The sequence below is a fragment of the Notamacropus eugenii genome, chromosome Y (assembly GCF_028372415.1).
Source record: "Notamacropus eugenii isolate mMacEug1 chromosome Y, mMacEug1.pri_v2, whole genome shotgun sequence".
Classification (NCBI taxonomy): domain Eukaryota; kingdom Metazoa; phylum Chordata; class Mammalia; order Diprotodontia; family Macropodidae; genus Notamacropus; species Notamacropus eugenii.
Genome location: NC_092880.1, coordinates 6,223,006 through 6,238,954, shown reverse-complemented (window position 1 = coordinate 6,238,954; position 15,949 = coordinate 6,223,006). Strand labels below are relative to the sequence as shown.

Here is a 15,949-nt window from a genome sequence, read left to right as displayed (position 1 = left end):
TTCTAAGAGTAATAAATGGAGATATAAACTCAAAGTAAGGATTGCTTTTTTCTTTACAGAATAGTAACAGAGCTCCTCAGAAATTTTCTAGAACTCAACTTGTCACCTAAAAGACAGTGCAAAGACCAGTATTTCTGGAATGTCACACAATGATTTTATTTTCAAAATGCATTAATTTTATTTTCCTCACAAGGTAGCCATACATCACGAGGCCCAGAACCTGAAAGAAACATGGTTTCTTTAGACACGAAAATTTTTTAATTCCGAAGTAGTCCTGAGTTTTCAAAAGTTAAAGCTTTCTCCACAGCCACAAGTTCCTGTGATGTTTGCCTAATTGAAAGCAAATTCACTGGACAATTTGTCTTCTACATAGTCCATTTCTGTTCCTAAAAGTGTTAGCTATGCTTTCTTTTCGATGAACAATCTAATTCCATCCTGAGAAACTTCTTCATCAGACTCTTCTTTGGTCTTGGCATATTCTAAAGTGTAAGAAAGTCCATTATAACCTCTGGTCCGGAACACAAATTTCAGACTTATATTTTCTGGTTTATCTTTAAGAAGCTGTTTTATCTGACTCACCCTGGCCGAGGTCTTGTCTTTGATGACGCCAAAAATCCTTTCCAGCTCTAAATTTATGACACAGGGTCAGGGCTTACAGGGTGGGCTGCAGTTTCCTTTTGCTCACAACCCAGGCAATGGTTCTAACTAATGAAGGAGATATCTTTCCCTTCTTTGCCTCTTCCACCTACGCCCCCCCCTCCCTGTCCCTTTCCAGGGAGGTCCTATCCCATCTCAGCGGCTCTCCATGTACTCTTTCAAGCATTCTTGATGAAAATACCAGATCTGAGTAGAAAATTTGACTTTCAAATACAAGAATCAAGAGAACCATGAAAAGACAAAAAGGAAAGAGAAATCATAAAGCACTTACCAATGTTGAACTGTTTACATTCATTCATGGAAAGATAATATTTGTAACTTCTAACACTTTTCTCAATATTTGTGTACCTGAAGAAATTGTATACATATAGACAGAGGACACAGATCGAGTTGAACAAGATTGGATAATACCTATAAAATAGAATTAAGGGGTGAGAGAGGAATATATTGGCAGGAGAAAGGGAGAAATGGAAAGGGGCAAAGTATCTCTCATAAACGAAGGCAAGAAAAACTTTTTCAATGGAGGGGAAAAAGAGGGAGGTGGGAGGGAAAAAGTGAAGCTTACTTTCAACAAATTTGACTTGAGGAGGGAATAACATGCATACTCAATTTGGTATGAAAATCAATCCTACACTAGAGAAAAGTAGGGGAGAATTGGGGTGTGGGGGATGACAGAAGGCAGGGAAATGGGAGGAAGGAGTCATTATAAGTAAACACTTTGGCAAAACACAAAGTCAAAAGAAAGTATAGAATAAATGGGGCGTAGGAGAGGCTGAATGGAAATATAGTTACCCTTTCACAACATGACTACTACGGAAGTCTTTTGCATAAGTACACATGTATAGCCTACATTGAATTGCTTGCATTCTCAGTGGGGATGTATAGGAAGGGAGGAAGGGAGAGAAGTCGCAACTCAAAGATTTAGGAATGAATGTTGAGAATAGTTTTGCATGCAACTGGGAAATAAGAAATGCACGTAGTGGGGTACAGAAATCTCTTGTCCCACATGAAAATAGAGAAGGTGGGGATAAGGGAAGGGACAGGTGTGATAGAAGGGAAGGCAGATTGGGGGATGGGGTAATCAAAATGCACCTTGTCTTGGGGTGAGGGGGAGGGAGAGATGGGGAGAAAATTTGGAACTCAAAATCTTGTGGAAATGAATGTTTAAAACTAAAAATAAATAATTTTTTTTTACAAAAAGGTGTACAGCAAATCCTCAGAGATTATCAATAGAGAGCAGAGAAGTATGAGATGTATGATCAAAACCACTTTAAATCAGTGAAGAATTTTTTTTGTTACTACAACAAAAAGTAATAAAAATAATTCATAAAAATAAAGTTTTCAAAGATCAATGTTTTTTTTGAAGACAGTATCTCCTATTTTAATTCTTCTCAAGGAAAATGTTCAAAGATTTAAAGTAACTAATTATCGCTATGCCTTTGAGTAAATCCAAAGGTAAGAGGGACTACATTTGGAATCTCAAAATCTGAGATTACAAACTAGCTTTGCCACACACAATCTGTGCCAAACCAAGAAATTCTTGTACGTCCCTAGGTGGCTTCTGTAATTAAGGGAGTTAGGCACATGACCTCTAAAATTCCATGCAGCACTGAGTCTACAATCCTGTGATTGGATTTAAAAGATCTCTCCCAATAGTGAGAAATTTCATAAGATTTGATTAGTTGTCTCCTTATTGTCATTCTCTTCAATGAAGTTGCTGATAGTTTCTATGATTTGTTGCTTAACCAACTCCTTCTTTAGGATTAGATTATTTAGATTACAATTGATTTTTGGTTTATCTTTCCATGCCCTTTTATTACAATAATTTTTATTGCATTATGATCTGAGAAGGATGCATTGATTATCTCTGCCTTTCTGCACTGGATTGTAAGATTTTTATGTTCTAGTACATGGTCAGTTTTTGTATATGTATCATGTACTGCTGAGAAAAAGATATATTCCTTTCTGTTCCCATTCAATTTTCTCCAGAGATATATTATATATTCCTTATTCAGAGTTTTATTTACCTCCTTAACCTCTTTCTTGTTTATTTTGAGGTTAGATTTATCAAGTTCAGAGAGGGGGAAGTTGAGGTCCCCCACCAGCATAATTTTGCTGTCAATTTCTTCCTTCAACTCTCCCAACCTCTCCTCGAAGAATTTGTGTGCTATACCACTTGGAGTATACATGTTTAGTAATGATATTGCTTCATTTTCTATGGTACTTTTTTGTAAGATATCATTTCCTTCCTTATCTCTTTTGATTAGATGTATTTCTGCTTTTGCTTTGTCTGAGATTTGGATTGCTCCTCCTGCTTTTCTTTTCTTTTTTTTTTTTTAATTTTAATTTTAATTTTTTTATTTTGTAATGTTTAACAATCACTGCCATACAATTGCGATTTTATCCCTCCCCACCTACTCCCCACTACCCCCCTCCCTCCCCACGACTGCATACAATTCTGTATAGATTCTACATATACTTTCCTATTGAGCATATTTTCACTATAGTCATGCTATGTAGTCAGACTAAGATAAATGAAAGAAATCGTATAACAAATCAGAACATGATACACAAACACATACACATACACAAACATGATCTGCTACAATATGTGAGTGACTTCCATATTTCTCTCTCTGAGTGTGGCAGGCATTTTGCCTTGAGATCCTCCATTGGGATTTTTTTATTTTTGATAAGAAGTTCTTGTGTTATTACAAAAATCTAAGTCTACTAGAAAAAACTCTCACACACTGTGGTTGTTGCTGTGCATAAAGTTCTCCTGGTTCTGCTCCTTTCACTCAGCATCAGGTCATATAAGTCCTTCCAGGCCTCTCTGAAGTCTTCTTGTTCATCATTTCTTATGGCACAATAGTACTCCATTACATTCATATACCATAATTTATTCAGCCATTCCCCAATTGATGGACATCCCCTTGACTTCCAGTTTTTGGCAACTACATAGAGTGCTGCTATAAATATTTTTGTACATGTGGGACCCTTTCCCATTTTTATGATCTCTTGGGGATATAGTCCTAGTAGCGATATTGCTGGGTCAAAGGGTATGCACATTTTGGTAGCCCTTTGGGCATAGTTCCAAATTGCTCTCCAGAATGGTTGGATGCGCTCGCAGCTCCACCAACAATGAATTAGTGTTCCAACTTTCCCACATCCTCTCCAGCATTTATCATTTTCTTGTTCTGTCATGTTTGCCAATCTTATAGGTGTGATGTGGTACCTCAGAGTTGTTTTGATTTGCATCTCTCTAACCAATAGTGATTTAGAGCATTTTTTCATATGATTATAGATAGCTTTAATTTCTTCCTCTGAAAATTGCCTGTTCATATCCTTTGACCATTTATCAATTGGGGAATGACTTGTATGATTATACATTTGGATCAGTTCTCTATAAATTCTAGAAATGAGGCCTTTATCCCCGAGCTTAGCTGTAAAAATTCTTTCCCAATTTACTACATCCCTCCGGATTTTGGTTGCATTGGGTTTGGTTGTGCAAAAACTTCTCAGTTTAATGTAATCAAAGTTATCCATTTTGCATTTCATAATGTATTCTATCTCTCCTTTAGTAAAGAATTCTTCCCTTCTCCACAGATCTGATAAATACACTATTCCTTGCTTCTCCAGTTTATTCATGGTATCAATCTTTATACCTAAATCATGTACCCATTTGGACTTTATTCTTGTGTACGGTGTCAGGTATGGGTCTATGCCTAATTTCCGCCACACTGTTATCCAGTTTTCTCAGCAATTTTTGTCAAACAATGAGTTCTTATCCCAGAAGCTGGGGTCCTTGGGTTTATCAAACAGAAGGTTGCTATATTCCTTGCCTACTGCATCTTGAGTGCCAAGTCTATTCCACTTGTCTACCTCTCTGTTTCTTAGCCAATACCAAGTGGTTTTGATAATTGCTGCTTTATAGTACAGTTTGAAGTCTGGTAGCGCTAGGCCACCTTCCCAAGCATTTATTTTCATTAGTCCCTTTGATATTCTGGACCTTTTGTTTTTCCAAATGAATTTTGATATTATTTTGTCCAGCTCTAGAAAGTAATTGTCTGATAGTTTAATTGGTATGGCACTAAATAAGTATATTAATTTGGGTAGAATTGTCATTTTTATTATATTAGCACGGCCTACCCATGAGCAACTAATGTTTTTCCACTTACTTAAATCTGACTTTATTTGTGCAAAAAGTGTCTTGTAATTGTGTTCATATAATCCCTGAGTTTGTTTTGGCAGGTAGACTCCTAAGTATTTTATACTGTCTACCCTAACTTTAAATGGGATTTCTCTTTCTATCTCTTGCTGTTGGACTTTGTTGCTAATATATAGGAATGCAGAAGATTTGTGTGGGTTTATTTTGTACCCTGCAACTTTGCCAAAGTTGTTTATTAATTCTAGTAATTTTTTTACTTAAATCTCTGGGATTCTCTAGGTAAATCATCATATCATCTGCAAAGAGTGATAACTTAGTTTCTTCTTTGGCTATTTTAATTCCTTGGATATCTTTATCTTGTCTAATTGCTACAGCTAACATTTCTAGTACCATATTAAATAATAGTGGTGATAATGGACAACCTTGTTTCACCCCTGATCTTATTGGGAATGCATCTAGCTTATCCCCATTGCATATAATGCTTGCTGAAGGTTTTAGATAGATACTGCTTATTATTTTATGGAAAGTTCCCTTTATTCCTACATTCTCCAATGTTTTTAGTAGGAATGGATGTTGTATTTTGTCAAAAGCTTTTTCTGCATCTATTGAGATAATCATGTGGTTTTTGTTAGCTTTGTTGTTGATGTGATCGATAATGCTAATAGTTTTCCTAATATTGAACCAGCCCTGTAGTCCTGGTATGAATCCTACCTGATCATAATGTATTAATCTCGTGATAAGATGCTGTATTCGTTTTGCTAGAATCTTATTTAAAATTTTTGCATCTATATTCATTAGGAAAATTGGTCTATAATTTTCTTTCTCTGTTTTGTCTCTTCCTGGTTTGGGTATCAAAACCATATTTGTATCATAGAAAGAATTTGGGAGGACTCCTTCTTCCCCGATTTTCAAGAATAGTGTATGTAGTATTGGAATTAACTGTTCTTTAAATGTTTGATAGAATTCACTTGTGAATCCATCTGGCCCTGGAGATTTTTTCCTAGGGAGTTCATTGATGGCTTGTTCAATTTCTTTTTCTGAGATGGGGTTGTTTAAGTATTCAACTTCCTCTTCTGTTAATCTGGGCAATTTGTATTTTTTAAAATATTCATCCATCTCGTTTAGATTATCGAATTTGTGGGCATAAAGTTGGGCAAAGTAGTTTCTAATTATTGTTTTAATTTCCTCCTCATTGGAGGTGAGTTCACCCTTTTCATTTTTAATATTAGTAATTTGGTTTTCTTCTTTCTTTTTTTTAATCAGATTGACCAAAGGTTTATCAATTTTATTAGTTTTTTCATAAAACCAACTATTGGTTTTATTTATTAATTCAATAGTTTTCTTAATTTCAATTTTATTAATCTCTCCTTTGGTTTTCAGTATTTCTAATTTGGTATTTACTTGGGGATTTTCAATTTGTTCTTTTTCTAGCTTTTTCAACTGCAAGCCTAAGTCATTGATCTCCTCTTTCTCTATTTTATTTATGTAAGCATTCAGAGATATAAAACTTCCCCTAATAAATGCTTTTGCAGTATCCCATAAGTTTTGGTATGTTGTCTCACTATTGTCATTCTCTCGAATGAAATTGTTGATTGTTTCTATGATTTCTTCTTTAACCCTACCCTTCTTTAGAATTAGATTATTTAGTTTCCAATTGATTTTTGGTTTCTCTTTCCATGGCCTTTTATTACATGTAATTTTTAAGGCATTATGATCTGAAAAGGATGCATTGATTATCTCTACCTTTCTGCACTGGATTGTGAGATTTTTATGTCCTAGTACATGGTCAATTTTTGTAAATGTTCCATGTACCGCTGAGAAAAAAGTATATTCCTTTCTATTCCCATTTAATTTTCTCCAAAGATCTATCATATCTACCTTATCCAGAGTTTTATTTACCTCCTTAACCTCTTTCTTGTTTATTTTGAGGTTGGATTTATCGAGTTCAGAGAGGGGGAGGTTGAGGTCCTCCACTAGTATAGTTTTGCTATCAATTTCTTCCTTCAACTCCCCCAACCTCTCCTCTAAGAATCTGGATGCTATACCACTTCGAGCATACATGTTTAGTAATGATATTGCTTCATTGTCTATGGTGCCTTTTAGCAGGATATAGTTTCCATCCTTATCCCTTTTGATTAGATCTATTTCTGCTTTTGCTTTGTCTGAGATTAGGATTGCTACTCCTGCCTTTCTTACATGAGCTGAAGCACAATATATTCTGCTCCATCCTTTGACCTTTATCTTATGTGTATCCCCCCGTTTCAAATGTGTTTCTTGTAAGCAGCATATTGTTGGATTATGGCTTTTAATCCATTCTGCTATCCGTCTCCGTTTTATGGGAGAATTCATTCCATTCACATTCACAGTTATGATTACAATCTGTGTATTTCCCTCCAACCTCTTTCCCACCATTTGTGCTTTTAGCTCTCCCGTCTCCCTTCCCCTCCTCAATAGTATTCACTTTTCTCCCCCTCCTCCTGCAGCCTTCCCCTCCTTCTTTTGACCCCCCTCCCTTTTAGTCCCCTTTACTCTTATTGCTTCTTTCCTCCCTTTTAGCCACCCTCCCCTTTCTTCCCCCTTCCCCTCCTACTACCTATAGAGCTAGTTAGGCTTATCTACTTAAGATTATTGTTCCCTCCTTTGAACAAATCAGATGAGAGTACGTCTCAAACAATGCTCATCTCCCTCCCCTCCTTCCCTCTACTATAGTTTTGTACTTCTTCCTGTGATATAATTTGCCATTTTCTGCTTCCCCCTTTCCACACCTCCTATTACATTCCCTTCTCGTACTTAAATCATATTTTTGACATGACATCGTTTACTTTATGCCCGTTCCCTCTATGTATATCCCTTTTATCATAATAGCTGCACAGTTCTCAAGATTAACAGGTATCATCTTCCCTTATAGGGAGGTAAACAGTTTGCCCTAATTGAGTAGCAAGTTTTTGTTTTTGTTTTTTCCCCTCTGTTTACCTTTTTATGATTCTCTGGAGACCTGCATTTGAAGATCAAATTGTCTATTGAGTTCTGGTGTTTTGGTCAGGAAGCTCTGGAAATCCCTTATTTCGTTGAATGACTTTCTCCTTGTCTGAAATGTTATGCTGAACTTTGCTGGGTAGTTGATCCTTGGTTGAAGTCCCAACTCCTTTGCCTTACGGAATATTGGGTTCCAATTCTTTCGATCTTTTAATGTAGAAGCTGCAAGGTCCTGTGTGATCCTGACTGTGTGTCCTTGATATTTGAATTGTTTCTTTCTGGCTGCTTGTAGTATTTTCTCGTTCACTTGATAGCTCTGGAATTTGGCAACTATATTTCTTGGGGTTTTGAGTTTGGGATCCCTTTCGGGAGGGGAACGGTGGATTCTTTCGATGACTATTTTGCCCTCTGAGTCTAGTACTTCTGGACAGTTTTCCTTGATTATTTCCTGGAAGATATTGTCCAGACTCTTTTCTTCATCATGGGTTTCTGGCAGGCCAATAATTCTTAGATTTTCTCTCCTGGATCTATTTTCCAGGTCAGTTGTTTTTCCAGTTAAATATTTTACATTTTCTTCTATCTTTTCATTCTTTAGATTTTGTTTGACTGATTCTTGTTGCCTCATTGAGTCATTAGTTTCTACTTGCCCAATTCTAATCTTCATCGTAGTGTTTTCTTCAGTTAGCTTTTCTATCTCCTTTTCCATCTGACCAATTTTTCCCTTTAAGGAGCTATTTTCTCCATTTAATTTTTGTACTTCTTTTTCCATTCGACCAACTTTCCCAGTTAGGTTTTGGGTTTCCTTTTCCATCTGATCAATTTTCCCAAGTAGGTTTTGGGTTTCCTTTTCCATTTGATTAGCTCTTCCTTTTAGGGAATTATTCTCTCCAGTTAGTTTTTGACCTTCCTTTTCCATTTCTTCAATTTTCTTTTTCAGGGTGATGTTCTCATCAGTGAATTCTTTTTTTATAGTTTTAAAATCATTGGCCAGTTTTTCTTTTATATCCTTCTTCAGACGTTCCAGGTAATCTAGTTGTGCTTGCGAGAAATTCATAGTCCCATCTGAGGTTTCAGATGGAAGTACAGTCTCAGCTCTAACCTCTTTGGTGTTTGTGTTTTGGTCCTTATCCCCATAGAAAGATTCTATGGTTTTTTCACTTTTCGTCTGCTTTTTCCGATTCATGATGTTGGCTGAGTGTTGTAGCTTTTGGTTCTTTCCGTCAGAAGGTACAGATCTTTAAGTTGAGCTGATGTGTGTCTAGGCTAAAAGCAGGCTTTTGTTTTTTGTTTCCCCGATCAACCCTGGGGTTAGCTTTTTAGGTGTGTGGGTGGGGTGGTCTGGTCTCAGGATATCTCCTCAGCTGACTTGAGGCAAAGGCAAGGTCAGGGGATGGTGATCCCAGCTTCCCTATTGTCTTCCCTTTTCCCCTGGAGGGCTGGGGCACGCCTAGAAGCTAACGCGTGTTCCCGCCCCTCCTGGGGCTTGTCTCCCGGCTCTGAGGCTTGCCTGGGTCTCAGTGCGAATTTTCTCTGCCCTGGGTCGTCTGTCCCTCCAGCCGTCTCCGCCACCGTAGGAAGAATCCCCCTTTGCCACTTTTCCAGCCTCTGGTGTTATGAGACCACCCGCCCCCTTCTGCTGTTCCCGCTTATCCAGGATTAATCTGGGGAAGAATTTTATGGTTCCCTCACGGTCATCAGGGGGGAGGAGAGAGCACTTACTGATCACTCTGCCATCCCAGTTCCTGGAAGTTCAAGTAGTGACCCACCGAAGTCCGTCTTCAGGCTGAAGATTTCAAGGGCTGCTGCGCTGATGTCTCCTGCTTTTCTTATATCAGCTGAAGCACAATATATTCTGCTCCATCCTTTGACCCTTACCCTGTGTGTATCCCCCCGTTTCTAATGTGTTTCTTGTAAAGAAGATATTGTTGGATTAGGGCTTTTAATGCATTCTGCTATCTATGTTCGTTTTACGGCAGAGTTCATCCCAATCATATTCACAGTTACTATTTCAATCTGTGTATTTCCCTCCATTCCCTTTCACACCATTTCTGCTTTTAGCTCTCCCGTCTCCTTTCCCCTCCTCAATAGGTTTCACTTTTCTCCACCACCTCCTACTGCCTTCCCTTCCTTCTTTTACCCCCCTCCCTTTTACTCCCCTTTACCCTTACTGCTTCTTCCTTCCCTTTTATCTTCCCCTCCCCTTTTTCCCCCCTTCCCCTCCTACTGCCTATAGAGCTAGTTAGAATTATATACTTAAGTTTATTGTTCTCTCCTTGAACCGAGCCAGATGAGAGTACCTCTCAAACAATGCTCATCTCCCTCCTCTCTTTCCCTCTACTATAATTTTCTACTTCTTCCTATGATGTAATTTATCATTATCTGCTTCCTTCTTTTTACACCTCCTGTTACAATCCCTTCGCATGCTTAAACCATATTTTTAACATGATATCATTTACTTTATACCCGTTCCCTCTATGTATATCCCTTTTATTTTTCAAAATAGATGCACAATTCTCAAGATTAACAGTTATCATCTTCCCTCATAGGGAGGTAAACAGTTTGCCCAAATTGAGTAACAAATATATTTTTTCTCTGTGTTTACCTTTTTATGCCTCTCTTGAGATCTGCATTTGAAGATCGAATTTTCTATTAAGTTCTGGGGTTTTCTCAGGAAGATCTGGAAATCCCTTATTTCGTTGAATGACCATCTCCTTCCCTGAAATGTTATGTTGAACTTTGCTGGGTAGTTGATCCTTGGTTGTAGTCCCAAGTCCTTTGACTTACGGAATATTGAATTCAAATTCCGTTGATATTTTTATGTGGAAGCCACAAGATCCTGTGTGTTCCTGACTGTAGCTCCTTTATATTTGAATGGTTTCTTTCTGGCTGCCTGTAGCATTTTCTCCTTCGCTTGATAGTTCTGGAATTTCGCAACGATATTTCTTTGGGTTTTGAGCTTGAGATCTCTTTCGGGAGGTGAACGGTGGACTCTTTCGATGACTCTTTTGCCTTCTGGATCTAGCAATTCTCAGCAGTTTTCCTTGGTGATTTCCTGGAAGATATTGTCCAGACTCTTTTTTTCATCATGGTTTTGTGGCAGGCAAATAATTCTTTAATTTTCTCTCCTGGATCTATTTTCCAGGTCAGTTGTTTTTCCAATGAAATATTTTACATGTTCTTTTTTCTTTTCATTCTTTAGATTTTCTTTGAGTGATTCTTGCTGCCTCATGGAGTCATTAGTTTCTACTTGCCCAATTCTAGTTTTTATCAAATTGTTTTCTTCAGTTAACTTTTGCATCTCCTTTTCCACATGTCCAATTGTTACTTTTAAGCAGTTATTTTCTCCAGTTAATTTTTGTGTTTCCTTTTCCATTTGTTCAATTTTCCTTTGTAGAGAGTTGTTCTCATCAGTGAATTCTTTTTTCATATTTTTAATATCTTTGGCTAGTTTTTCTATTTCCTTCTTCAGTTGTTTCATGAGAGCTGTTTGTGCATGCGAGCAGTTCATAGTCCCTTCTGAAGTTTCACATGGAAGTACAGTCTCACTACTGCCCTCTTTGGTATTTGTGTTTTGGTCTTTGTCCCCATAGAAAGATTCTGTGGTTTTTTTCACTCTTGTTTTGCTTTTTCTTGTTCCTGATAGTTATTGTGTGTTGTGGCATCTGGTTATTTTAGTTAGAAGGTGTAGAACTTGGTGTTGTGCTGACTTCTGTGAAGAAGTTAAGAGCAGATGTTTTTCTTTTTTTTTATCTTTTTGTTTTGTTTTTCACCAATCTGCCCTGGGGTTCGATTGTTAAGTGTGGAGGAGTGGTGGCCTGGTCATGAGAGATCTCCTCAGCTGAACTGAGGCAAAGGCAAGGTCAAGGGATGGTAATCCCAGCTGCCGTATTGTCTTCCCATTTCCCCTGGAGTGCAGAGGCACTCCAGGATCCTAGTGAGAGTTTTCACCCGTCCTAGGGCCCCTCTCCTGACGCTGAGGCTTGTCTGGGTCCTAGTGCGAGTTTTCACCACCGCACAGCCCCTCTTCTTCTGATTTTCCTCTGCCACAGTAGGAGGAATCCCCCATAGCTATTTTCCTAGCCTCAGATGTTATGAGGCTATTTGCCCCCTCTGTTTTTCCCACTGATCCAGGATTTTTGTGGGGAAATATTTTATGGTTCTTTTGAGGTCATCAGGAGAGGAGAAGAGAGCATTTACTGATCACTCCACCATCCGGGCTCTAGGAAGTTCAAGTAGATTACTTACAGACGTTTAATCTGCGGGCTGAAAGTCTCAGGAGCTGCTGCGGCTGATATCTGGCTCTCAGCGGCTGTCACTCGCTTGATTCTGCTGGTGTCTCGCTCTGGGCTGCCACTCCTCTGGTTCTGCCTGCTTCTGTTGAACTTTTCCTTGGGCTCTCCCGCTCCGCTGGGTTGCACACGCTGCACTGTGCACTGTGGGCCCACCCCCATGGAACAGATCCTTCCCGTTCACCTTCCAATCTATCCTGGGCTGTGAATCTGCCATAGTCTGTCTCCTATTGCATTCTGCACCTCCAAAATTTGGTCAGATTCTCTTTTTAGAGGTATCTAAAGGAGTTTGTCTAACAGCTTAGGTGAGTTGTTTCTCTCACTCTGTCATCTTGCCTCTGCCCCTCTATAAATGGTATTTTAAAGAATAGAGATGCATTACATTGAACCATCTATACATTTAGGAGCTGCCCCCAGTGCCATTCATGGTTTAGAAATACGAAATGGATAATTCAAGGGGAGAGGTGAATGTGTAGCTAGAAAATATGGGGAATCTGTCTATTTACAATGGCAATGAAATCCATAATATTGGGATAAATTCCTCCTTGCTCTAATATGTACTGGTTTAGGGCCCGTCTTACTCTGACCAGCAGTGCCCGTCAGTCTTGGTGGAGCGAACTGTGACCAATGAATGGAACGGGAGACGAGATGGTGAATAACTCCGTTTATTCCAGCTAGCTCATGCACTTTTATGACCTTAATTAGGTAAGCAGCTTGAGCAAGTTTTATGCCAATTTAAGCAAGTTTTTACTCCCACTTTCCAGGAAGTATCTTTTAATAAACAGGGGAGGAACCCTTCCTCCCAGCGCCATCTTGTCCATGCCTTACCAATCTCCCCTCAGTTTACCTGAGCCGTGAGTGGTGTACGCTGTTCAAGAGGGCTGAGGGTTGGCAATTCCCTTACACTAGTATAGTGTTCCAACTATAAAGTAAAGAATGAAAATCAAGACCTTTTTTAATGAATAAAGCATAAAATGTAGTACATATAAGGAACTTCACATGAAATTATCCCATTGGCATTGAAATTTTTATGCTTATCATTTCTGAAATAATGGTAGGGATGGAGCAAAAAGACTACAGTTTTCACACGTGATACTCAGTCATTGGCTTGATCTCATTTTGGAATTAAATTTGTTTTAATCCTCGTTAGGGAAAGAAGATAAGGGAGCATGAAGGAAAGGTTGAAATGAAGAAATGGACCATTTATTTGGAACCGCTAATTTGGAGAATATTGTGATTTCTCAAGTATTTGATATTGTTTGAGATTCAGTACAGTGAATCAGAAAGAAAAATATGCCTTGGATTCAAGAGAGATGGATTTGAATTCTGATTCCAATGTTATTAGCTCCTTAGTCAGCTTTCTTTCACTGAAGGCCTCTGAGCGTTTGTTTCTTTATTTGTAAAGTGAAACTGATACTAATTCATAAGTTTCTTAATGGGGAAAGTGCTTCCTGAAATATCAAGTACGTTATAAGTGCTCTCATGATAATGTCTCCTCTGCTCAGTCTCATTGCATTTTCTCCATCTCTGTTTGAGAAGCACCTCATGCAATAGCCTACTGGACATGACCTGACATTTAACTTACCAACAAACTCCTTTCAAATTTGTCTTATAATGGACCAATAAAACGAACCAGTTACATAATAAAAGTAAAAGAAAATGTGTTGGAAAGATATACTGGAAGAGATAGAAAGGGAAATCTACATTTAATAATGAGATACTTACACATACACAGATACATTCACATTGTATTCTACTCAGTTTAGAATCTTTAGGGAGAGCTATCCTCCCCCCCCCCACCCCCCTCACACCCACTTCTAGCTTACTCATTAGACTTCCATAACAATTAGACAAGATAATTTCCCAAATGGCAAGTTCATCTTCTTTACATGTGTCTATATCCACACATAAGCTATATTTAATGTTGATGTATATATGTAGATATACATATTCCATTTCTAGCCTCCCTTTGAGGAAACATTTCCCCAAATCTGCCTCATTTGGTCCCAAGTTTATTACCAATACTGATATTATTATTAGAGTCACTATGGAATATTTGTTTAAGCTCAACTCTGAATTTTCATTTGACTTCTACTCAGTCAACTGGGATAATGTGTTTTTCTCAACACCAGACATTTCAACTATTGAAGGAGCAGCAATTCATTGCACAGTAATGTCTTCAAGTTTTCTAGTATAGGAGTCAGGATAGTGAGTTCTAAACTGATAAGAATCATTTTTTGATGGAGTTAGCCAGACAACAGGAGGAAAGACTAGTACTAGATCAGTATTAATACATTATTACTGATCTATTGCATTCTCTATCAACTTTTACATATGTTCGTGCATCCGTTTACTTCATTACTAAGTATGCCATCATAGATTTCAATATGGAAATAAATGGCTACTGAAATACAGAGAGAAGTTAAGTAACTTGTTTAAGACTCTAAAGACAGAATAAATTATAATTGAAATTAAAACATTTTTTATTTTTAATTTAAATGTGATATCTTATATTGCTATCACTTTCAATTCCAGAAAAAACCTTCCTCTCTCCTCTCCTCAGAGATTCACTCCTTATATCAGTGTGTTAAAAAAGAGAGAAATTAGAGCAATAAATCTAAGTTAGCAAAAGCAATCAGTACAATGATTAAATGATGGTATAATGTTCCATACCTATAGTCTCCAAACTCATCAAGGAAAAGAAAATGGTACATTTACTCAAATATCATTTTAAATCAAACTTGTACCCACAAAACCTTGCTCCTCTCATTTTCTTTCTCTCTCTCTCTCTCTCTCTCTCTCTCTCTCTCTCTCTCTCTCTCATCTATCTTCTCTCATATAGAATCTCAATTCTATATTTTCTTTTTTACATGAATACACAAACTTGGATCGGTTGTAATATCCTCAGAAATCCAGTAGAACTAATTCTTACACTCAGGAAAAAATTTGTCTTATAAAATAACCAATTGTAACTTTCTTCATCATAAATGAGGAACAGACATATTAGCCTAATGTAAGAATTGTTAGGCATTAATTCTGCAACAGAGCGATGGTGAAGGTGTGTGTACATCTTACAAGTAAAAAAATGTATGTAAGCTACCCAAATATATTTGATTTAGAAACGTTAAGGTAGGAGAGGTTTTACATGACTAGAAATTATAAGAACAATATTATTTCCCACGCAGCACTTCTGGTTTACAATTACTAGAAGCAATATGTTGTGAAAGGTCCCATGTTATCTATGGTAAATAATTTAACAATGAGGATCTATATGAAGCTTATTGCTTGCAAATACAGACATGTTGGAATCAGAGTATCACAACTAATTGAAAATTGATTACAGAATTGATCTCTAAGTGACGTGTTCAATTCCATCTTCAAAACATAAATGATTATCTTACCCTGGATGGGTTAGAACTTCTCATCGCAATTGACGGAGGGAATAATTCCTTAACTGTATCTTCTTACATAAATGAAATCACAGATCTGATCAAAACAGTAGCCCTATGACACGAATAATATAGGCATAGTTGTGACCATTTTATACTTAAGGAAACTGGGACTTAGAAAGGATAAATGTCTTTCCTTAGTCATATAGCTAGTGTCAGTGATGGCTTTTGAATACATGTCTTCTTATTTCTACATCCAACATTTTATCTTCTATAACATTATCTTCCATAGGGTATGTCATTCTATGAGATATGGGATAAAGCAAAATATTTTCTCTTGATAAATTTGTCACTATGGCATAGATCAATCACAGAGGAAAAAAGCAATATAGAAATCATAATTTGGCTTCCCTGACACTTGATTATATGCATTGTCTTTCCACATTTATGTTCCTCTGGAAAAATTCACC

General features: G+C 37.5%; 1 pseudogene; it reads right to left on the bottom strand.

The window, feature by feature from the left end:
- Positions 1-282: 282 nt before the first annotated feature.
- LOC140516748 (iron-sulfur cluster assembly 1 homolog, mitochondrial-like) lies at positions 283-15,515 on the bottom strand (annotated as a pseudogene).
- Between the last annotated feature and the right edge of the window lie 434 nt (positions 15,516-15,949).